Genomic DNA, 25,997 nt, shown 5'->3' with positions numbered 1-25,997 from the left:
CCACTGGCAGTTTCCAGGACAGGACTTTGCTGCCGCTCTCCATCACCACCTCTCCCTTGCCAGGCTACTCCAAAACCAGGCTACTCCGAAAGTGAGAAAGCATCTGTTCACTTCCTTTCAAATCTAGACCTGTCCTTCTCCATTACGCCCACCCCAAGCCCAGACACTGAAAAGCACGGAACAGTTTATGACCTTTACAGAACCTTTTGTGAAAGGAAAGTATGCTTGGCAAGGTAGCATACTATCATGTGAGACAGAGGATCTGGAATCAGCTCAGTGGGTTTGACTCCAGGTTATTCTCAGGGTTGTAGCTAGCCCAACTGGTGCCTTGGGTCCTATGAGGAAAGGCTGTCTCCTCTCTGCGGTGCTGTCCTGCTGGTTTGTGGCTTGGCCAGGAGATCACAGGCTGAATTTCAGCCTCTGTTCATCCCCTTGCTGGGTGCCTTTGTGTATAGTGATGGACTTACACGGCTATATGTGGGTGTCACATCCATCCTTTGCTGTTGGGTGATGAGCAAGTTGCTTAGCCTGAGACTTGCTTTCCTCATCCATAAAACAGGCAAAATACTAGCACCTTCCTCAAAGTTTCTTAGGTTAATGAGATACAGCTTGTAAACCCACGTCACATGGTGCCTGTCCCCTAGTACACAGGCATTCAATAACATGGTAGCTCTTATTTTCAGCTGTTTAAGTTGTAACATGAGAAAAGCCTTTTATCATACTTTCTTGAGAAGCCTGATATGCCTAGCAATGTATTTTATAAATGGAGGATAATTATGAAAAAGGGAGGTGGGATTCCTTATAGATTTGTTATTTTAATATAAATGTTATTATTATTATCCTTTCTGGTTGCACCATCTGAAGCAGGCATATCTGATATGGAATCTCTAATTACATGTTGAATTCAAGAGAGGATTCGTTTATAGCCCACACCCTGACACACCTATGCCTCTGGAGAATACTTCCAATTTTATTGGATGTCTTGGGCATTGGGACAGTCAACCTCATTCAGGTTATTAGTCAGTGAATTCCTGTTCTACTGTTGTGTGGTAGAGTAAGTGATGTGAATAATTCAGGAGTAAACACTGAGGAATGTCTAATTTGCATAGGCAGGGAAACGATGCTTCTAGGCTGGGCTTAAAATGGAAAAGAGAGAGAGAGAGAGAGAGAACGCGCGCTTGCGAGCCCTTGAGTAGTTAGTTCTTAGGCCAGGTAAAGTCCCAGCATGCTCATTCAGCAACACTGATGTTCACTTTCTAGGACCAGATATACTGGCTTCCTTTATTTAATCATTTTGGTTGGAAGAGGCCATTTATAATTTAGACCTGGGAACCTTTAAAAAAAATTCCTGACGATCAGTAAAATAGAATAGCGTCGCGTTGTGTTGTTTGTTTACAGTCACTGGAGGATGAATTGTCAGCTTACCTGAAAGTGGGACATTTTCTTTTCTAGATGAACTCGCACTTATCTTTCAGGGACTATATCTTTCATAATTTTAGCATAACTCCTTTGAAAAGCAGCCTATAAGCCTCAAAGAACTCTGTGACTCTCTGTGCCTGGAGTCTTCCTTTCAGCTTTTTTCAATGAATATTTATGATCAAATAATTACACTGAGTTTTCAAACAAGCAACTGTAAACATATCACTCAAGAACTCGTTTAAGATTTTGGGAGGAGCATATTTCATTCACAAAACAAAGCAACACTAACAACAAAAATCACAATGAAATCTTAACAGAAAGCAGGCTACTAAAGACTTGGTGACTCAGTGTCAAAGTGATGGGAAATCAGGTTGTTTCCGGTTATTATGGCCCCTTTCTTCCTGTTTCTCAGAACTGAATGAGCTGGGAACCAGTCAGGGGAGGAAGAGGAGAGTCGGTACGTATGTGTTTATGGCAGGATGCCCTACCTGGGCTGAGAATCTCTTCAGACTTAGCTGTCGCAGGCTGCCAAATCCTTCATTTTACAGACGTGAATGCTTAAAAGAACTTTGGTTTTTGAGAGGAAAAAAAATGTCTGCTTGGGAGAGAGATGGAGGAGGAAGATGAGGAAAAGAGAGGGGGAAGTCATAATATCTGTCTCTTTTGCCCCCCGCCCCCCACAATGCTCACACTGTTTACATTGGCCAGAAAGGCTGGTCTAGAGCCAGAAACCCAAGGATGTGGTTTGCAAGCATGGGGGGCTTTAAGATCCCAGATGACAAGCACAGCACAGGGCTGGTCTGCCTTCCCATTTCTACTTTGCTGCAAAAGTCCACACGGCTTTTTCATTCAGACTCTGGGCAGCCTTATGCTAAGTGCATTATACTTAAGACGTATATGCATTAAAAAGGCATTATGCTAAGTGAAATAAGTCTGACAGAGAAAGACAACTACTGGATGATCTCACTTGTACGTGGAATCCAACATAGCTGAACTTATCGAAATGGTGAGTTGAGTGTTGGCTATCAGAGGCCAGAGGGGTGGTGGATATGGAGAGATGCTGGTCAGAGTGTGTGAACTTCCAGTTATAACACGGATATGTTCTGGTGATCTACTGTGCAGCATGCTGATTATAGTTAATGACACTGTATTATATACTTGAAAGTTGCTAAGAGAGTAGATCTTAAGTGTTGTCACTACAAAAAAGAAATGGTAATTATGTGAGTTGATAGAGGTGTTACATAACCGTATGGTGGTAAATGTTTTGTAATACCTAAGTGTATCAAATCAACAGGCTGTATACCTTAAACTTATACAGTGTTATATATAGGTCACTTAAGGTTCAGTAAAGCTGGAAAAAAAATTAAAGGGAGACCCCTGAAAATCAGAATGTAAGTTATCTCATTAAATTGTTTGACTGTTCATCTTTGCTTGCCTATCAAAATCATTTGGAAATATGTTCAAATTACAGGGGCTTGAGCTCAATCTTATTCCTACTCAATCAGAATTTTGGGGGATAGAGCTAGGTTTAAATTTTCCCAAGTAATTCTGACATGTACCAAAGTTAAGAGTCAATCAGTGCCCTAAACCCACAACTGGGGCACCTAGCTGGCTCAGCCTGTAGAGCATGTGACTCTTGAACCCAGGATCCTGAGTTCAAGCCCCGCATTGGGTGGCACCTACTTAAAAAGACAAACACCCTCCCCCCCACGCTGCCCCCAACAAATACACTTAAGCCCTAAGGAAACAGAGGCCTATGTATGCAAAAAGCAGGAAATGCCCTCTAGTGGCCAAAAGAAGACATCCTCCATTCTGTTGGCTTTGGGACCCATGGCAGTTAGAGATATGGGAAGATGAATCTCTATTATAAACCACATTAGAGCCCACCAATTGTTCCAGTATGTCCTGAAACTTAAAGCATAAGACCTACAAGGGCAGGAATCACTTTTTCTTGTCTAGCCCATGAGGGTGCTTAGTAGATAGTACCTGGGTGTGTAAAGGCCTAAATAAGGCTCAGTATTATACTCTGTCTTAACATCTAATAAAATCGGGACAACTGCAAATGGCTAATTGCAATTTCCTCACCCTATTCTGCTCTCAGATGATAAGGTCTCTTAGTCAAACGACCCTTCTTATCAAGTGGACCAGACAGTTTCTGCTTCTCCTTAAGCAACAGGTTCTTTGACAACCCATGGAATTCTTTAAATGAGTCAATCCTATCCTCCCACAGGAGCCAGGGGGTCCTCACTCTCTTCCGTTCCTGCTCACAAGGTGTGTGGTATCCTCCTCCCGGGGCTGTGACTCTGTGTGACTAATAAACTGCTCTCAACCTCATCTGTCCAGTGTAGGATTTTGTGTGTTTGCACCCCTCCCTGTAATCCTAGGGTGAGAATCCCTCACTCACCATTAGGGTAAAAAGACACATTCAAAACATCCATAGGGAGTATTCAGTAAATAATTGTTAAATGAATGAATGATTGAGACCAAAGGGCTCTCGACAAGTTTAGGTGTCTCCATTTTTATTAAACTCTCAAAGTGATCGTAGGCACAAATGAATAATCAGGGTAATGTATTTGTAGAACGTTGGGGCTGGAAGCGATATTAGAAACCTACAGGATTAACTTCGTCATTTTAGTTCTAAAAGAACTGTTGCCCAGACAAGCCCATGAATTCCTCAAGGAAAAGGACTATGTTTTATTTATTTTTATATCCTCTCAACTCAGAACAGAACTGCTGTACAGTGTGTGTTTGATAAATAAACGGATATATAGAGATTAAGTGAATTTCCCTAGAGCACCTGCTAGTTAATGGCACTGCAAGGACTCCATTCCAGGAGTCAATTTGACAGATACTTATCAAATGTCTTCTATGAGATGTAATATCCAGCTGGGTGCCTTTGGTAGAACTTGAGGCAGGGCTATTAAGATGAGAAAGACATAGTCCCTGCCCTCAAAAAGCATACACTCTATATCCATGCTGTACAATCTGGTAGCTGCTAGCCATATGTAGTTAAATTGAAAATTAAAAATTCAAAACCATTGGGACTATATCAAAATAAAAAGATTTTTGCAAGTGAAGAAAACCATCAACAAAACAAAAAGTCAACCTTCTGAAAGGGAGAAGATAGATGCAAATGATATATCTGATAAGGAGTTAATATCCAAAATACATAAAGAACTTATACAACACCAAAAAAGAGAGAGAGAGAGAGAGAGAAAGAAAGAAAGAAAGAAAGAAAGAAAGAAAGAAAGAAAGAAAGAAAGAAAGAAAGAAAAGAAAAGAAAAACCTGAATAATCTGATTTTAAAATGGGCAGCAGACCTAAATAGACATTTTTTCAAAGAAAACATAGAGATGACCAATAGAAACACAAAAAGATGCCCAACATCACTAATCATCAGGAAATGCAAATCAAAACCACAATGAGGGATACCTGGGTGGCTCAGTTGGTTAAACATCCAACTTCAGCTCTAGTCATGATCTCACAGTTCATGGATTTGAGCCCCACATCAGGCTTCACACTGGTGGGGAGCCTGCTTGGGATTCTCTCTTTCTTCCTCTCTTTCTGCCCCTTTCCCACTTGCACTCTCTTTCTCAAATAAACTTAAATAAAAACGAAACCCACAATGAGACATCACCTTGTATGTGTCAGAATGGCTAAGATGAAAAAGACAAGAGCAAGTGTTTGGTGAGGATATGGAGAAAAAAGGACCCTTGTGTGTTATCAGTGGGAATGTAAATTGGTACAGCTACTATGGGAAATAGTATAGAGGTTTCTCAAAAAATTAAAAATTGGATTACTATATATATATATGATCCAGTAATTCTACTGCTGGATATCTACCCAAAGAAAATGAAAAAATTAATTCAGAAAGACATATGCACCCCTACATCTATTGCAGTATTCAGAAGAGCCAAGATATGAAAGCAGCCTAAGTGTCCATCAATAGATGAATTAATAAAGATGTGTTATGAATCTATAATGAAATATTACTCAGCCATAAAAAAGAATGATATCTTGCCATTTGAGACATCGTGTCTGGACCTAGAAGATATAATGCTAAGTAAAAATAAGTTAGAGAAAGACAAATATCATATGATTTCACATGAAACAGACAAAAAAGCAGACTTCTAAATGCGGAGAACTGGTGATTGTCAAAGAGGAGGCTGGTTTGGGGATGGGTGAAATAAAGGGATTAAGAGTATACTTATGATGAGCACTGAAAAAGTATAGAGGATTGAGTCGTTATATTGTATACCTGACACTGATATAACGCTACATATTAATTATACTTCAATATATTTTTCTAAATTATTACTATTAATTTTAATAAATCATTAATATTAATTTTTATAAATTATTAATATTAAAGTATAAAGTATACTTTAATATTATTTTTTTCAATTTAAAATTTTTTTTAAATTTATTTTTGAGAGAGAGAGAGAGAGAGAGAGAGACAGCGTGAACACGGGAGGGTCAGAGAGAGCGGGAGACACAGAACCTGAAGCAGCCTCCAGACTCTGAGCTAGCTGTCAGCACAGAGCCCGATGCGGGGCTCGAACCCTCAAACTGTGAGATCATGACTTGAGCTGAAGTCAGAACTTAACCGATTGAGGCACCCTGGTGCCTCTATACTTCAATCTTAAAAGTTAAATTAAGAATTCAGTTACCCAGGGGCACCTGGGTGGCTCAATCAGTTGAGCCTCTGACTCTTGGTTTAGGCTCAGGTCATAATCTCATGATTTGTGGGATAGAGCCATGGGTTGGGCTCTACGCTGAAGCACAGATCTTGCTTGAGATTCCCTCTTTCCCTCTCTCTCTGTCCCTTCCCTGCTCATACTTTCTCTCTCCCTCTCTCTCTCTCTCAAAATAAATAAAAATAAACATTAAAAAAATTCAGTTACCCAGTCACACTAGCTATATTTCATATATTGAATAGCTACATGGTAGCTAGTGGCTACTGCATTGGATTGCACAGATATAGAATATTTCGATCATTATTGAAAGTTCTATGGATAGCACCACTATAGAAGGAAAGAAGTCATGAAATATGAAACCATACTATGAAACAGAAGATAAGAGAGGTACAAATTAATTGCCATGGGGCTAAAGGAGGTGGTTTCAGGAAAAACCCCCACTAGATTCTATGTTCTCTGGGGACAGGGACTCTTTGACTCCTAAGCACTTTGCATAATGCCTGACCCATAGAAAATGTCCAACCCAATTTATTGAAAGAAAATAAACTACCTGTGGAGGTAGTGTTTTCTCCCTCTAATGTTAGAAAAATAGTAAAGTATAGAGAATATCAATGTATCCACAGCCCAACATTGTAAAATTTTAGTATTTTCTGTATCTAATTCAGGTCTTATATTTGTTTTAGGAAACATGCAGCTCTAATTAGTTCATTTTAACTGCCAAGAAATACTCTATTGTGTTCAATATATCCTAACTCAGCTATTCTACTTTTGATGGAAATTTGTCATGTTCCAAATTTTTGCAATTAACGATAAGACTTTAATGAATATTCTTTCAAGTGTTTTCTTATGCAAATATATAGTGTATTCCTAGAAGTCTTATTGAAGTGGTATTGCTAGGGGTTATTCATATCTCAAAGTATTCTAAATATCAACAAGTTGATTTCCAAGGGGATTGACCAATTTATATTCCCATCGGCATTGTATGAATGTTCTCTTTGTTCTATGTCCTTGTCAACACTCCATACTATGGGCTTTTATTCTTTGCCAATCTGATAAGGTGAAATGAAGCAGTGTAGTATTTCCTAGGAAGTTAAAGACATAAGAACAAGGTAAAAAAAAATGCCTACTCTGTTACAAATCCTGGCATTGGGTGTGAGGAGAACACCACTTATTGGCTTTTTGTATCGTGATGAGAAAATTGGCACTAAGACCAAAGCAGTGAGTGCTTTCTAAGATAAGCAAAGCTATGCGAGAAGAGTAGAAGACAGTTTTACCATCCAGTATCTTCTAGCTACTGCTAGGCATCAGGCCAGGAAATTTTTCAGTAGGATTTGGAAATCAGAACATGTTCAGTATGTTTGCAGTGTGTTATATATTCTTCCTAATATAAATAGAATTTATTTTTTTCATGTGTCCTATTAAATGCACTCCAGGTTCCCTAGCTTTCCACTTCTTTGTCTCAAGCCAATTTCTGATGGCAGAAATTACTGGAAAGTGAGGAGTTGTGTAAATAGATCTCTCTTGGTGGGAAATCTTTGCAATCTGAAGGATCGTCAGCTTAACGAGAGGCAAGGTAATGAGTACAGACCATACCTTGAAGTATTTGCTCACGGCTAACTCCTGTAGATTCTTTAAATGCTTGAAACAGAAAATAATCCCATAATTTAGGAACATAGTAATATATCATCTTATAAAGATTTTCCAGTATGACTCTAGCTAATACCCAAGAAACTAAAATGAACCTGTTAAGAAGGACTTTGGAGCCTGGGGCAGTGGGAAACACCCATGGCTCCATTTCCCCAAAGTAGTTCTTTGATGGAAATAAAATATTTCTTAGCAACCTTTCATTATGGCTGGCACATTCATGGGAAATTTGAGATAATGTCGATTCTGAGTCTGTGAAAGCCCTCCCAGAGTAGTAACTTCAATTTTTTTTAGAGTGATACAAGATCTGAGAATATTTTTCTTGCTTCTTCATGTGAACTAGAGTTGTCACAGAGAAAGGAGATCAGTTAGACTCTGAACAGCCAACTCAGATCAGTGGAAATACTTGAACTAGAAGCTCAGATGAACCAAGTGTGTTCAATTTACTAATCAGAATCCAACACTTGGTTTTCCCTTTAAGAGAGGAAGGTGGATTGGTATTCTCTCCCCAAACCTGTTTGTGGACAGCAGCACTTAGAAAAATTGTATCTTCTTAAAATAATCTACTCTGTTCATTCAAAAAAGCTGGCTGTCAATTTCCTCCATGATTTTTGGAAGTGGCAATGAAAAGGCAGCTCCCACTGTAGAGCAGATGACTGTGACAAGCTAATGGGCATCTTTCCTTAGGGAATGGAGAGCAAAATGTATTTAAATTATAGTTTCTTTGGAGACACATGCAATCTAGGTGTCACATGTACAATTTTACAAATTAAAGGCTAAAAATGTGACAGTAAAGTTCAGAAGGAGTTTAGGTTATAGTTAGGCTACATGATTCAATTTTTTTTTTTGCACCACTAGATTTTACCCTTTCTACATTCTTATTTCATCATTTGTATAATAGGTGAAAACTGTTCTGAGAACTAATGAGATTCATGATTTATCATTTATCGCATTCCTTCTCACCAGACATTTATCCTAGGTGTGAGCAATAGATAAAGTAATGTTCCTGTTCTCTCAGGCTTACATTTTAGTGGGGGAAATGGCCCACAGGAACAAATAAATGAACAAAATTACTGTAATTGCCTCTAAAGAGGCATTTTAGGATGGGTAGTGTGGAAAGCGGGTGATAAATGTCTGAGCAGGTGACATCGGAACTGAGGTGTGAATGATAAGGAACAAGTTGTGTGCAGGGGAAGAAGGGTTCAGGCAGAGGGAAGAGCAAGACAAAGCCCCGAGGCTGGAGCCAGCATGCCATGCTCAAAGAACAGACCCATAGAAAACTGAGTGACAGAGGCAATGGCTAGAGTGATAGAAGACTGTGTGAGAGAGGCAATCCAGATCATGGTGAGGAATTTGGGTTTATTCTATCTACAATGGGGAACTACTGGAGTGTTTATGTTTTGAAAGGCCATTCGGGCTACTGTGAGAAGATACATTTCAGGAAGCAAAGAGAAATACCAGTGTCCAGAATGGAGAGAAGTGGACAGACTTAGAATATATTTTGGAGGCAGAAGTTTCAGGATGTGGTGATAGGTTAGATATGAGAAGAAACAAATTTTAATATTTATTTACTTGAGAGAGAGAGAGAGAGACCATGAACAAGGGAGGGGTAGGCAGAGAGGGAGAGAGAGAATTCCAAAGAGGCTCCATGTTGTCAGCACAGAGCCCGATGAGGGGCGGATCTCGTAAACTGTGAGAAGCCGACCAGAGCTGAAGTCCAGAGTCCAACGCTTAACCAACTGAGCCACTCAGGCACCCCTGAGGGAAAACAATTTTTAAAAAGGAAACAATGATCACTGTAGGCTCCTGCTTTGATCAGCCAGCCAGTTGGCTTTGACAGTTATTAGGTTATGTATTGTTCTCAGCTCCAAACACTCCCTTCTGCACTGTGCTTTGTGATGCCAGGACTGGACCTCTGTAAACTACCCTTTTAGTCTGCTAGTTCCTTGTTAGGTCTTGCCAGTCCCAGTGTCATAGGGAATGGCAAGGCTGAGGAGGAAGAAGGGATTTTCTTCTTCCATCTGCTTCCTGTTTCTGAGCACCTCATCCTGGTGAAGCTTCTTTCCCCCCACAGCACCTAATCCTTCTGGTAGCAGCAGTTGAACCCAGCTTGCAGTTTTCCCAACATTTGCAGAACAAACTTCATCATGCCCTCTGCAGAGACAGCAGCACCCGCCAAGCAGAGCCCCCTCAGAGTTTCAGGTCAGCAGGGCACCCCCTTCCTTTACATTTCTAAATGTTAATCATTATGATCTCAGGCGTAAGGGAAATTGCTGCTTCCTGCAGTCGCTGTCTCCAAGGTACTCTAGAGTCCTGTTTCCACCCTTTCAGTTAGCAACTTTATACCTCGTTTCAAGCTAACAACTTTATACTTAGTTAACAATTCTCTATTCAAATAGCTGATGTGATTTTTGTCTTCCAGCGTGATTTTGAGGGGGTCCTTTGGGGTTTCCACTTACTGACATTAGGAAGATTGGGAAAGGAAGAGTTAGTTGGAGGAGTGAGGGTCAATGAGGATCCAAACACTTTGAGATAGAAACCTGCGAGGTGGCTCAGTGGAGATGCTGACGTGGCGGGCTATAGACAATCTGATGATGTCTACATCTGGAGACAGAATTTTGGGAGGTCTCAGCAAATAGAAGGTATATGAAGTCACCTAGGGAGAGACTATAGTTAGGGAAGATGGCCTAGGACCAAGCCTCACGATGCTACAACACTTGTCAGTGAAAGTGAGAAGGCGTGGCCAGTAACACAAGAAAAAGTGTGTCAGACCTTGAGAGCCCAAAGAGTTCAGTGTCTTAGGTTTGAGGTTTCAAAAAAATCTAAAAATGGAACTACTATATAATCCAGCAATTCCACTTCTGGGCATTTACCCAAAGAAAATGAAAACACTACCTCAAAAAGATATACACACCCCCATGTTCATTGCAACATTATTTACAGTAGCCGAGACATGGAAACAGCCTAGGTGTTCACTGATAGATGAATGGATCAAGAAACTCATATATTTATAATGTATATGGAATGGAATATTATTCAGCCAGAAAAAAAGAATGAAATCTTGTCATTGGCTACAACATGGTTGGGCCTTGAGGGCATAACGCTAAGTGAAATAAGTCAAAGAAAGATACTATGTGATCTCACTTATATGAGAAATCTAAAAACAAAACAAAACAAAACAAAAAAACCTGAGGTCAGAGATGCAGAGAACAAATTAGTGAATCAGAGGTGGGGAGTTGCGGGGTGGCTGAGGGAGTCAAATGGTACAGATTTCCAGTTATAAAAGAAGAGAGATATAATATACAGCATGGTGATTATAGTTAACAAGGTTATATTGCATATTTGAAACTTGCTAAGAGTAAATCTTAAAAGCTCTCATTTAAAAAGTTTTTTTTGTAAATATAGTGATAGATATTAATTAGACACATTGTAGCAATCATTTCATGGTACTTACAAATATTGAATCATTATGCTGTATATCTGAAACTAATATTATATGTCAATACCTCAATTAAAAAAAACAAAGGTTATACTCAAAACTCATCACTTCCTAATTAATTTACTACATTTTACTATCATCTTTGCTCATGAAGTTATGTCTTTTGCATCTGTGTGGTAGGAATACCATAGAATGATGTGCTACGGTGGGCCTCTTCCCAATTCCAGATTCTGTGATGTTGCTGTGGTCCCTTGAAATAGTCAAGGTGGGAAAATTTACACCAGAAATTAGCAAGCAAGCACAGTAAATCAGGGCTTGATTTATTGTTTTGTTGATCATCTACTCATGAGAGTTATAGAGAAAATATTATGCAGATTGAATTTAAAAGTGTCTATAGCTGTTACCTTGTGAATAGCACAAAAATTCAGGAAATATTGGGGTGCCGGGCTGGCACAGTTGGTAGAGCATGCAACTCTTGATCTCGGAGTTATGGGTTCGAGCTCCCCATTGGATATAGAGATTGCTTTTAAAAAATTAAGGAAATATTCTTCCAGCATTTGAAAGTTAGGATCTGATTCAACAAAGATTCACTCACATTACTGATGAATTGGTGAAGCTTGGGCAGATCTTCATTGTTTTGCCTTCATCTTATCAATGTAAATGAAAATATCAGCTAATGTTCATGTTGGAATACAAGTATTCATTGGCATGTCGGGACTTCTTTGCTAAAGCAGATAGAAATCAAGCATTTATTGGGGCACCTGGCTGGCTCAGTGGGTTGAGCATCCAACTTCAGCTCAGGTCATAATCTCACTGCTCATGAGCTTGAGCCCTGCATCAGGCTTTGTGCTGACAGCTCAGAGCCTGGAGCCTGCTTTGGAATCTGTATCTCCCATGCTCACGCTCTGTTTCTCTCTGTTTCGCATTAATAAATAAATGTTTTAAAAAATTTTTTAAAGTCAAGCATTTATGCATAGTCTGATTTTGTCAAATTGGAGTTGAATTGCAACCACAGGCTGGTTAAGGATACAAAAGCTTGACAAAATCAGTGGAAGCATTCTGTAAACATTGATTGGCTATATGAAAGTTAGCATAAAGAATATTGTATATTTATTATCATTTATAAATTATGAGCTATTTTATATAATTTCTAATCAGTTTATGAAAATATATACACACCTCTTTTCCAGATAGCCAGTTGTTAAATATTTACCAGCATACCACTGTCAAAACACATATACGCATAACAAAAAATTCATAAAATTACTTATACTTACTATATCTGATGCCCTCTGATATTTTATATTCTATTTCATTTTTAAAAATCCACATCATCACACGCCAAATTGATTTTGTCACCATCCACCAAAGTTTATGAACTGCAATTTGGGAAACTCTGCTTTAGAGGGGCTCTAAGTGCACATGCTGAAGTTATTCTTTAAAGAAATGTTCTCAAGGATGGTGACCAGTGTCTTTTTTTTTTTTTTTTTTTTTAGTAATCTCTGTACCCAAAATGTGGCTCGAACCCACAACCCCAATATCAAGAGTTGCATGGTCTTCCAACTGAGCCAGCTAGATGCCTCTCAAGTGTCCTTTTTATACCCAGAGCTTAACAACAATAAAAACTCAAGAAATATGAAACTTAAAATTAAAAAAAAAACCCACATCAAGCAGAATAAGAAATCTGAAAGCCTAGGCTTTATAATTCCTGCTCTGAAGACAAACTATGCAGCTTTGTAATGGCACTAAGTGTACATGCCTGTATTTCAGCTTTTCAGATGAAAGGTTTTTTTCTACAATTAAGAGCCTGTTACTCCTAATGATACTTACACATCTCAATTATTTTTATCCATGGAGGTGAACACTGTGGATACATTTTTAAATGCTGTTCATCTGCCCAAGTAGGTCAGGGACATTGCTGGTATACTCACTATGTCTGTATTTGGTAAAAGAGGATTCAAAGTTTATAGAAAATGACAGATGGTATGAGTCCACTTGACCATATTGCTATAAATATCTAAACATGTTAGACATCCAAGGTTCATAAAAGGGATGAAGTGAACAACTTTTTGCAGTTCACCTACATCAAGTAGTCATTCTGTCATTAAATGTGTGTGTAATGCCTCTGAAAGTGGCCTTACCACTTTTGGAGTTTTTGACAAGCCCTTGGGAGAGAATCCAACTCAGCTTCACAGCTGTTATGTGGCTTTTTGACATTGTTAACAAGAAGGCCCTTTAAGGATTCTTATTGCTATAACAACCAATAGAGAGCCTCAACAAATGAAGAAGCTGGGTTCAACACTTCTCATGTTGTCCAGGGTAATACGACAATAATGATTGAGTAGTAAAGACCCATATTGAAGAAGAACTTCTGCCATCTCTAATTTTTTCCTAAATTCCACCTAGAAACCTTGTTAGTAACCAGTGAATCTTAAACTTTTGAGGTGACGGAATCATTTGAAAATCTAATGGAAAAAAGTAGCCTCTCCAGAAAAAGTCCTTACCCAATGAATTATGCCTATAATTTCACGGCATCCACAGATCCTCCTGATGCCTATCCTGAGGTTAAGATCCCCTGCTTTAATTTAAAAACATATATATTTAAATGGTTATTCATTTTTGAAAGAGAGAGTGTGTGTGAGCATGATAGGGGCAGCGAGAGAGGGAGACAGAATTCCAAGCAGGCTCCAGGTTCTGAGTTGTCAGCACAGAGCCCAACATGGGGCTCGAGATCACGACCTGAGCCAAAATCAGATGCTTAACTGACTGAGCCACACAGGCTTCCCTAAGATCCCCTGCTTTTAGATGATAAGCTTCAGGGTAGATAATCTAGAAGGAAGAATGGCAAATAAGGCAGACTTTCCTGGTAACTTTAAAGTTCCCTGGTCAAAGAAAACCTATCTTGTGAGTGCCACTGATCTTGAATTAGGTCTATCAATGATCCCTATGCACACAGAGTACAATCCGATGGCAAGACCATCAGCTAAGGACAGCTGGACATTCTATGCTGCCTCAGGTTATCAGAAATAAGCAGGATATAAGTAAATTAATAATGATAATAATGCTATATACTCTGTATGGGTTCATCCATAAGCAAAGTTCATTGAAGATTTCTGTGAGAGAATTAGCTAAGGAAAAGTTTGCTATAGAAACCTAGGTGGATGGAAGAGACTATGGAATTCTACCCATGTGTAGACATGAAGCAACACCAGAGCTTTTGAGCCTTCTCTCCCTTCACCCCTGAGTAATCTATCAGTGCACCCAGTCTTTGATTTTACATAAAGTACTAGACAAATACAATTTTGAGACAAAGCCTCAGATTACTGTCTTTTAAGCACCGCCCCCCCACCATTGGAAATAGTGGGAGCTGCCACTGTCACAAATTTCAGGCTGAACCCTCAACCCTCCACCACTGGCCTGAGACTTATAATGAAGATAAGCCATTCTCAACCACCCCACCCTCCAAGGGTATGGCTGTTAATATAAGGCAAGCCAAGGGCCAATATCTCAGCTTCCAAACTCAATCCAAGAGGAAGCAATTTACACAGAGTAAAGTATTTCTACAGTAGAAACCATTGGGACCGCTCTAGCTATCTTTGCAAAACCCAGTGGAATCCAAGTTTAACGAGGTTTTCCAATCCTGGGACCCTAGACCTGCTTAATAAATGGTTCACCTCCATCAGGGAAAAAAAGCATAGAAAAGCTTAGGAACAAGAACACATCTGACAGAAAAGCTATCATCATTATCCTTTGGTTCTGACCTACTGATGCATGGTACCTCCCACGGTCTCTGGTTTGTTTGAAAGTTTTAACATCAAATAACCATTTGGCACTAGGTGAGCTTGAAGTTTTAGAAATGAAGACATTTTAGACTTCTAAATAAGTTGCCCTACTGGTTGTAAACCACAGAGTACATTGTGCGATGGCCATCCTCCCTCTCATTTATTATTTGAAGTGTCATGTTTTGGTTCTAGTCCATGGGTCTCAAGAAGGGTAGGAACTGTGTGGTAAGTGGATATATCTGGGAAACACTAAGAAGAAATGCTATTTGAAAAGCAAAAGCCTTTTACCAGTGGAATTTTCTTATCCTGTAAATAATTGGCTCTTTACATTTCAAAACAAATTTGCCAGTGAAAATGGACAGTTTTATAAGCATTTTATAGGATTTTCTTCTACCTTCTGTCTTTGTATTTCTTTGTGAATCTTAAAGATCAGTGAATACATTGAAGTATGCACAATAAAATAAAAGGACATTTGGGATTTCTTTAACTTTAAAAAGGGAAAATGTGTGTAGTGGATAAATGAAACAAGATCGACAAATTGTTTAAGTTGGATGACAGGTACCTGGGACTTTATCATACCTTTATAGTTGTTTGAAATTTCAAAAAAAAAAAAAAAAACCCACACCAAACAATAACAACAACAAACAGGCATGGAAACTTTCCAGTGATAAGAATTGACACTAAATTTCTCCTGACCCTGGAAGACATACAAAGAAGGTCATCTAATCAATCTTGCTGGTGTATTTGGTTAAAATGAAAAACAGATTGGTATTTCTAATAAAATATGTTTTAATAAATGAAAATGTCAACATAAATGGCCCTTAAAATTTTAATTAACTATTAAGTCAAATGGTAAAATGGAAGAAGGTTAAGGAAGAGGGAAATAATAGCCGAGTACATAGCATGAGGTGGTCCAGTCTGACTCCCATGACAAAAGTGATGTTACAGGAAAGGATGTTAGGAGATACAACTGATGGGAGAGAAAAATTAGTGAAACACAGTGAGAAAGTAGGCAGGGCATCTCAGAGAAAGGACACAAAGGAAATGAGAGAGAAGGCAGGAAGGGATGCAGGGTGTGGCAAAGACAAACAATCAACAACAGAGAGGAGAAAACCAGTCACAGAGGTTTCACACAAGCTTCTGCTCCATCTCACAATGTACTGCTCTCATTTCAGAAATTAAAATGATCTGCCATTCTGGGTGACATCCATGCCGGGGAATGGAGTTTAGCACCTTGTCAACTCATATAAGGAAGATATTATGGAATTGAGGCAAATCCCTCAGAAAGTAGCTCCCTTTTTCATTCTCATGGAGCTTAGATAGAGGGGCTCAAGCAGCTTAGTTATTTAACCTGTGTTGAGAAACAGGATCCAGATGCTTTGGAGATTAATTAAAAGGGCCCACCGTGGGGTTCACAAAAAAAGGCTCAATCTTGCCAGGGCTTAGAAACCCATATTAGGTGCCTATCCAGGACAGGACACTGAGGGAAGCCCAGCAAAAAGGGAACATGAGGGGAGATGATGTACCTCTGGTTTGCTTTTGTATCACAAAGGATGGATAAACCTATTGCCTTAGGGAAAGGCATTGACAATGAGGAAAAGCCCTGCTCTCCTCTAGGACCCCTTGATGACCTCCCTGCACAATGCCTCCTATCAGAAAAACAAAGGAAGAGAAATGTGGAGGATACTGTATTTCTAGCCAGGACAGGCTCTGAGCTAACTAACACACCAGCAGAAATCTATTTTTCTGTCCGTGAGCTGTCCGCAAGGCACAGCACAAAAATGCTTCATTTCCCCCGCCATCTGCATACCATGTCGCCACACACCGACATGTGCCTAGCCCATCCCTCTAGATGACGCTGAAGGGAAAGTTCTACTATTATTTGTTCATATGGTGCCATCAAACCAAGACATTTACAAGCAGTATTTAGAACAAAGTCATGGTGTCAGATGAGTATGTTTGAATCCCAGCAAGGAAAAGAAAGTGTTCTAATAGGATTATCTATGGTCCTGGAGATACCAGGACCAGTCTTTCTGTATGAAGAAAATGGATTTTTAAAAAAACTTTAAGTAACTTACATGCAGCAGAAAGCACATATTTTTTAAGTGTGCATTTGATTAATTTTTAGACAAGTCTACACCTGCTTAACAACCACTCATATCGATCGATAGAAGATTTTTGTTACCCCCATGGAGGCTCTCTCATGTCCCATCAGTTAACAGCCCTTCAAAAAGTAATTATTAATCTGACATCTATAATCAGTCCTTTTTTTAATAATTAATTCTTGAACTTCATATAAATAGAATAAGCATGCAGTATGGACTTATAGCATTTACTCGTTTTTGGCTCTTTTCACTCAAAACTATCTTTGAGCATCAATGTTGCAAGTTGCAGTTCATTCCTTTTCCACTGATGTGTAATATTCCATTGTATGAATATACTGCCATTTATCCATTCTACTACGGTCAAACAGCTGGGTTGTTTACAGTTTGGGGTTAAGAATAAAACTTCTATAAACATTCTTGTATATATGTCTTTTGGTGGATATGTGCACTCATTTCTCTTGGGCTTATATACCTAGGAGGGAAATTCCTGGGGTGTAGGGTAGGTTTGTATGTAATCAGTTTCTCAAAGTTGTGCCAATTGTACATTCCCACCCACGATGCATTTAATGCTCAATTTCTCCACATTTAAACCCTCACTTCAAATGGTCAGTGCTTTTAATTTTAGCCTTCCTACTGGATGTGAAATGACATCCAGTGTGATTTTCAGGTGCATTGCCCTGAAGTCTGAGGTTGTTAGGTAGAGATATATTTGTGTATGGGTACATCAGTCACTTTGGAATCATTTTCAAATGAGAATTTTAAAAGATCATTGCAAGAAAATGACTATGAAATCAGATACTATCATCCATGTTTACCACCCTTCTGCTTTTCCTCTTGTATGCTGTCACCGTTCTATTCTGTGCACAAAATATTTGTCAGTGTCTAGATATTGTTCCAGAAATTTCAGTGGACAAGTCAGGACTTTCTCACTTCCCCTCTCCCTTCTACAGTTCTTCTCAGGGCTGAAATAATAAGCAAAAATTAAGGCATGAATGCAATGGATAGATTGTGGGGATTCTGCCTCACCACATCTCCCATCTATGCAGTTATGCAGCTCTAAAGTCGATTTTTATACCATGTGATCCTGCCCACCCACTGGCTTCAACTGATTGGGTAAGAGGGGACACCTGATCCAGAAGAAGGCCATTCATTGGTTGGCATGAACCTAAAACCTTTTCTATGCTGAGTATTTGCAGTTAGGGGTGTTGAGATGCTAGTCAGTTTATCAGGGGCCCAATGCAGAGAAAGCTAGTCTATGGAGAGTGAGAGAAATAAAGCAGGGGTGTGCAAAGGGGAAAAAACACATGGACCTGATATAGAGAAAGTGAGGTTAAGAGAGTAAACCTCATGGTCCCTGATTTCTGCTTGCATTCCTATGGACACAGCAGACTTCCTGCCTTGCTTTCTGTGAGATATCTTAAGATATATTCAAGTGAATTTCCCATTTTTGGTGAAGGTAGATGGAATACATTTTTGATACTTGCCTACAAAGATTATCGAGTTCATATCCAGCTCCTGAGAGGAGGCAAACCCCACATGGCCTGTACCTCTCCCATTCAGGCACTTTCTATCCACGCTGACCTTGAAAATGTTAAACACTAAATCCAGCAAGTTACAGGAAGAGATAAAACTTGAAATCTCTAAAAAGAAGAGACCATGAGACCTGCTAAACTTTAGCCTCAGTTACCTTTTTCCTTTTCCTACTTTCTTCTCTGATCCTAGACACCTTTATCTTCTCCTTTACCACCTGTCTTCTTTTACGCCCTTGCTTCAATCTCTTGATTTTTGAAAACATGCTGTTTTCAGAGCCAGGAGAGTCACAAGCCAAAAGCATTTTGATTTGGGGATGATGTTCTTTACACGCTGGGGTGCTATATTTTTGTTTCCTTAGGTATGAGACTTTGGGGTACACAAAAAACTATTGACTGAAGAAAACCAGTGCCTGAGATAAGGGCTCATAAATTGCGGAGATAAAGATAAACCAGGCCCTGCAGGAGTCCAGCCACATTTTTAGAGCTTGTGTGCCTTCCAGCCATGGAGATTTTACAGCCTTACAAACACAAAAGGACAAGGAGAACAAATATCTTTACTAAATTAAAGAAAGATCTAGTCGTTAAAAGAGCAGGAAATGAAAGCAAATAAATACAATAATAACTTCAACTGTAAACTATTTAACTAGTTTAATAATCCAGCTGTAACTCAGATATTTAGAAGACATCACAGCTCTGTATTATGTTAATATGTTATGCAACTGTCCCTCTCAATGTTATAAAATGTAAAAATACCAGGTATAAATTGTTCTGAGAAACAATATGAACGACGAATGAAGAGATGGCTTCCCAAAAGGTTTGTGATGTGCTCAGAGATAGAAGAGAACGTTAAAAAAAATAATAAAGCAAGATGAAAATACAGGATAAACATAAGCAGTGTGGTCTGTTTTTCTCACATGTATCATATTTGCTCCCATAATCCATTTTTTAATTCCTGCAAGTTCATTCTGCTTTATGATTAGAAAAGTCACTTACTCAAGGTGTTACAGGAAGGGAGGGAAAAAATACCTGAATGACAGAGCCTCACAGGTAGTCTGAAGAAAGTGTGGGAAAATTCCAGCATCCCTGGGAGGAAGCCTCTCAATGATTGGACAAGTGAACACCTACTAAAGTGCATCACCTTTTCAACAAATGGGGTTGGGAAAACTGGACAGCTGCATGCAAAAGAATGAAACTGGACCACGTTCCTACACCACACATAAAAATAAACTCAAAAGGGATTAAGGAACTAAATGTGAGACTGAAACCATGCAAATCTTAGGAGAGAGCACAGGCAGTATTTTCTCTGACATTGGTTGTAGCAACATAGAGGTAGATATGTCTCTTGAGGCAAGGGAAACAAAAGCAAAAATAAACTGTCAGGACTACATCAAAATAAAAAGCTTTTGCACAGCAAAAGAACCAACCAAGAAAACTGAAAGACAACCTACTGAATAGGAGAAGAGATTTACAAACGATACATCCAATAAAGAGTTAGTAACCAAAATATATAAAGAATGTATACAAATCAACACCCCCTAAACAAACAATCCAATTAAAAATGGGCAGAAGAGGGGTTCCTGGGTGACTCAGTTGGTTAAGCGACTGACTCTTGATTTCAGCTCAGGTCATGATCTCACGGTTCATGGGTTTGAGTCCCACATTGGGTTCTTCACTGACAAAGTGAACCCTGCTTCAGCTTCTCTCTCCCTCTTTTTGCCCCTCCCCTGCTCATGCTCTCTCTCACTCTCTTTCTCTCAAAAATAAATATTAAAAAATGTTTTTAAAAAATGGGCAGAAGAAATGAAGACATTTCTCCAAAGAAGATATCCAGATAGTGAACAGACATGTGAAAAGAAGCTCAATATCACTTATCAGGAAAATGCAAATAAAAATCACAATAAGGTATCACCTCACATCTGTCAGAATGGCTAAAATCAACACAGGAAACAGGAAGCGTTGGTGAGGATGTGGAGGGAAAGGGACCCTCATGCACTGCAGCCAGTGTGGGAAACAGTATGGGGTTTCCTCAAACAATTAAACACAGAACTACCCTATGATCCAGTAAGTAATCACACTACTGGATATTTACCCCAAGAATATGAAAATGCTAATTCAAAAGTACATGTGCACCCCCATGTTTATTACAGGATTATTTACATTCACCAAATTACGAAAGCAGACCAAGTGTCCATCAATAGATGAATGGATAAAGAAGAGGTGAGATACGTATATATAGAATGAAATCATGCCATTTGCAACAACATGGATGGATCTAGAGAGTATAATGTTAAGCGCAACAAGGCAGTCAGAGACAGAGAAATACCATATGATTTCACTTATGTGTAGAATTTAAGAAACAAAACAATCAAACAAAGAAAAAATGAGACAAACCAAAAAACAGACTCTTAAAAATAAAGAGTAAACTGATGGTTACCAGAGGGGAGGTGACAGAGGGATGGGTGAAATCAGTAAAGGAGATTACACTTACTGTAATGAGCACTGAGTAATATGTGGAAATGTTGATATTGTACACCTGAAACTAATATAATACTTTATGTTAACTACATTGGAATTAAAATTAAATTTATTTTTTAATGTTTGTTTATTTTGAGAGAGAGAGTGTGTGAGTAGGGAAGGGACACAAAGAGCGAGGAAGAGAGAGAGAATCCCAAGCAGGCTCCATGCTGCCAATGCAGAGACTGATGCAGGGCTTAAACCCATGAACTGTGAGATCTCAGCTTACATGTCACTTTCTTAGAAAACATGTCCTCTGACACTCTATACTGGTGTATATGTTATCACACTGGTGGCTGTACTGTTGAAATTATTTGATCATCATCTGTCTCCAATCTTCCACCCCTTAACTATAAATTTCCAGGAGAGTGTTTATTTTGATCAATGTATTCTCAATATCCAGCACGTAATCAGATCCTTTCTAAGCATTTAATAAATATCTGTTGAGTGAATGGATCAATGGGTGAATGAAATATGTACATACTATTTAATAAAATGCAACTCAAGAAATGTTTACTGAATATTGACTATATGGTAGGCACTGAGCTAGGCTCTGGGAAATCTAACAAACGATCCATCCCTGGGCTGGTGTTTTAGGCTCTGTCTTCCACTCTCTTTTTGTCCTCTTATTCTCTGGGAAACCTCATTCTTAAAAAAATTTTTTTTAAACGTTATTTTATTTATTTTGAGAGAGAGCGAGCAGTGGAGGGCCAGAGAAAATCCTATCCCTGATTCCTAAAATGCCTCTCTCCAGATTATAGCCACTTTACTAGCCCAAAATAAGACCAATAGGGAATATAACCATTTGGGAAATTCAATATCTAGAAATAATTCAAGCACTTCAGCTATGTCTTGGGGGCCTTGGAACTTCCAAGACCAGGATTCAGGGGAAACTTCCAACTGCCTGGGGACCACTTTATGGGACATCTTAAGACCTAGAAAAAGACTATGTTAACCCCAATTATATCTCATATTTTTATGGCGTCTTAGAGTAAAAAAAAAAAAATTAACTGCTTTCCAATTACCACTGTAGTACAAATAAGAAATGAGTATTCAGGGAAGCTAACTAACTTGCCCAGCTTTGAAGGCTAATATGAATCTATATGGTGCTGCTCTCACCGTATCCATGTCAGCATTACCCCTCCTCTGCAAGAGAGAGATTTAAAAAAGATGAATGTGGCAGGGTGTGCAGAATGGACGGAAGAGGAAGAACTGAGGTCAGGAGGCTGAGTGGAAATCACTGTGTGGGGGTGATGAGGGCCTGGTCTAGAGATGATTTAGAAATACAGTAAGTGTTGGGGTTTGGTGCTAAGTGAAATTAGAAATAAAAGGAGAGGACAGAGTTCAAAATATCTTTAAAGTGTTAAACCTTGGTAGTTAAAAACAGAGAACCAGAAATAAGAGGTTCGAAGAGAGACCTTGATGTTGGACATTGATGTGAGACCTGAACATATTTGAACCTCTTCCCTGCATGTGGAGAGGCTGGTAAGAAATAGCCCCAAGTAAAGAGGTGGTCCAGGGAACAAGAAGAGAAGGTTTTTTACAAGGGCTGTGGTGACAGGGCCAGGAGAGAAATTGCCAAAATTCAACCCATAGGATGGGATCTAAAATGTGGGGTGCAGGCTGGCTCAATTGGAAGAGCACATGACTCTTGATCTCAGGGCCATGAGTTCAAGCCCCATGTTGGGTGGAGCGATTACTTAAATAAATTTAAAAACTTAAAAAAAAAACAGAACTAAGACGTGGGGTGCAACCAAAATGTAGGAAGAGGCAGCAGCAGACTAGAGCAAAGTAGGGGTCAGTGAGAGTGAAGATGAGAGAAGACATGAGTGGTTTGGAGGCAGGGAGCAGGCGATGGTTTCTGTAAATCTTTGAGAACTGGTCCAACAGCTGGCATATCGCATATTGTGAGTGAGGCAATCTCAGACTCTACAGAAAGAAGCCAGTTTGGAATGGTCCACGGGTGGGGGCCCTCCAGAGAGCAGGATGGAGAGAACTGGAATTGGAGTGAGAAGTGGGGCTGGAAGTTGGCAGAAGAGAGGTGATCACTATCACTGAAGTCATGAGAACGAGTGAGCTGACTGGAAAAAAAGGGAGATGAGCAGACAAAGGACTAACATTGGAGCCCCAAGAGGGATGCCGTCTAGACAACGATTCCTCAAGCGCAATGGCAGGAGACAATCAGAGAAAGAGAACAAATTCCCCTGGCAAACAGGAAGCCTTTCCAGCTATGCCTGGGTCCTGCATAGTGTCTGGACTCCAGGATTAGAGGAGATATTAATTCCGGTGAATTCCCACATCAGGAAAAGGAGCTACATTTTCAGTATTTATTTTATTGTTGTTCAGTGTCTGACTCCTCAGAAATGACCACTGTATCTTACGTGCAACCCTAGTCAAGATCAAACTGACTTTCTGCAGGCTGCTATTCTTCGGTCTCAATCGTCACTCTTCATTTTTGCACAAGTATGGATGGGAGAGGGGTTGAGAGATGGGATATTTCTAAGAGGATATTCCAGCTTTTGGAATGCATATTTGCTGGAATCCTGACCTTAGGATATGTGATGGAGAAAGGGCCATTGTGTTAATTCTTTAAAAAGTCTTAGGTCGGGGCGCCTGGGTGGCTTAGTCGGTTAAGCGTCTGACTTTTGCTTAGGTCATGATCTCGCGGTTCGTGGGTTCGAGCCCCGCGTCGGGCTGTGTGCTGACTGCCAGCTCAGAGCCTGGAGCCTCTTTCAGTCTGTGACTCCCTCTCTCTCTGACCCTCCCCTGCTCACGCTGTCTCTAAAGAAAACATTTAAATAAATAAATAAATAAATAAAAAATAAAAAGTCTTAGGTCTTATCTCTCTCTTTGGGCAGTATTTGGTGTGAGTATAGACACAGCTTAAATCCAGCTCCAGGCTCACATGCTGATAGACATGTTAAAAAGATATGGAAAGAAACTGGCTTTTTGACTACTCAGTAGTCTCCAAAGAAATAAAACCAATAAGATGGATGGCTAAATGGAGAGATAGGAAGAGAGAGACAAGATTTATTTTAAGCAATTGACTCATGTAACTGTGGGGTCTGGCAAGTCCAAGTCTAAAAACTTAGACAGGCTTTCTATGTTGCAGTCTTGAGACAGAATTTCTTCAGTAAACCTCAGTCTTCGCTCTTAAGGCTTCCAACTCATTAAATGAGGCCCACACACATTATGGGGGATAATCTGCTTTACTTAAGGCATGATTGTAAACGTTAGTTACATCTAAAAAAAAAAAAAAGACCTTCAAGTAACATCTAGACTGGTGTTTGACTAAACAACAAGGCACATAGCCTTACCAAGTTGACATCTAATTATCCATTACACTGGGTAAGAGCATTCTCAGTAATAATCCCTTCAGAAACTGTGACTTCCCTTCCTGAGTCAAGAATGACATATTGCCCTTTCCAGAATGCAGAGAAAAAAACAAACCAAAACAAAGGAACCCTAGACAATGTCTAGTCAACCAAGAGTCACAGAAAGAGAGAGCTCTTCCTTCTCTTGGAAGATGACTTGGATGGGCCAGACCTGGAAGCAACATACATCATTTCCTCCCACACCCCATCTGCCATTGCTAACTGCAGTGGAACCTGGGAAGTGTAGATTAGCAGTTCTCCAGAAAAGTGGGAAATAAGTTTATGACCAGTGTCTGCCGTAGAGAAATAGAATCTAAGTTTCCAGCTTCAAAGACTAATTGGATGGTGGTTCTGTTAAGCAAGAAAAGATGCACTCTGAGAAGCAGATGTGAACAAGGTACTGAACTCCATTTTCAGCATGTAGAGTGTGTACATGGGCATGAACATGCAGGCAAAAAATGTCCCGTAGGCAGCCTGAGCTAAGTTCTGGAGTTGGGGAAAGATGTTGGCATTGGAGATACAGATCTGTGGAGTCCTTGGCCTCTGGATATTAGAAACACTAGAGGGAAAAGAGAAGACTAAGGATGAATCTTTAAAGAGACAAGTGGGAATAAAAAAGAGCTGGTGAACAAGTTTTTAAGTTGAGAAAAGACCAAGGAGGGCAGGTTCTCAAACACCGAGGAGATAGTTCCAAAAAAAAGAAGTGGTCCATAGTGGCACATGTTATAGAAAAATGAAGAGAATTCAGAAAATGTTATTTGTACTTAGTGATTGCCTTTCATATCCCAAATCTTTGCTCAGATTATTCTCATTTTAGAAAAGAGGATCAGGGCACCTGGGTGACTCAGTAGGTTAAGCATTCGACTCTTGATTTCAGCTCAGCTCATGATCTCACAGTTTGTGGGATGACATCCTGAGTGGGACTGACAATGTGGAGCCTGCTTGGGATTCTCTCTCTCCCTCTCCCTCTGCCCCTCCCCCTCTTGCACACTCACACTCTCTCTCAAAATAATAAACTTAAAAAGGGGGGGGGAGATCAACTAGTTATAGTAAGATACTAATATCTGTGTTCAAGATGGGGTAGGGAGAGAATTCATTTCAACGTGAAGCTCTGGACTGTCTCTCAGAGTGGCACCGGGGCTCTCACCACAGCTGCTCCCTGAAGTACAAACGCAGCACCGCTGAGCTCCGCAGGGGGCGCTCTCCGCCTGGGGTATTATAATGCAATACTGTTTGTAGTTTGTCAGCTTCTAAAACCAACCTACAGATCATGGAAAATGGATCGTGGTGACATAAAATATAAGGATATCAGTCTTGACAAGAAAAAAATTGATGGAGGTCTGCTGTGGAAGAGAGGACATGCTAAAGTACCTATCACTGCCTTTCAGAACAATGATTTCAAGGGCACAGGTGGACTCTCAGGTAGAAGGTACAGATGTGACCAGTGGTGCCCGAGCTGTGCCAGGGGAGAGAGCACATACACAAGGGCAG

Source organism: Hyaena hyaena, unplaced genomic scaffold (genome assembly GCF_003009895.1).
Source record: "Hyaena hyaena isolate Hyena2069 unplaced genomic scaffold, ASM300989v1 scaffold_262, whole genome shotgun sequence".
NCBI lineage: Eukaryota > Metazoa > Chordata > Mammalia > Carnivora > Hyaenidae > Hyaena > Hyaena hyaena.
Note: the sequence above shows the minus strand (reverse complement) of the source record.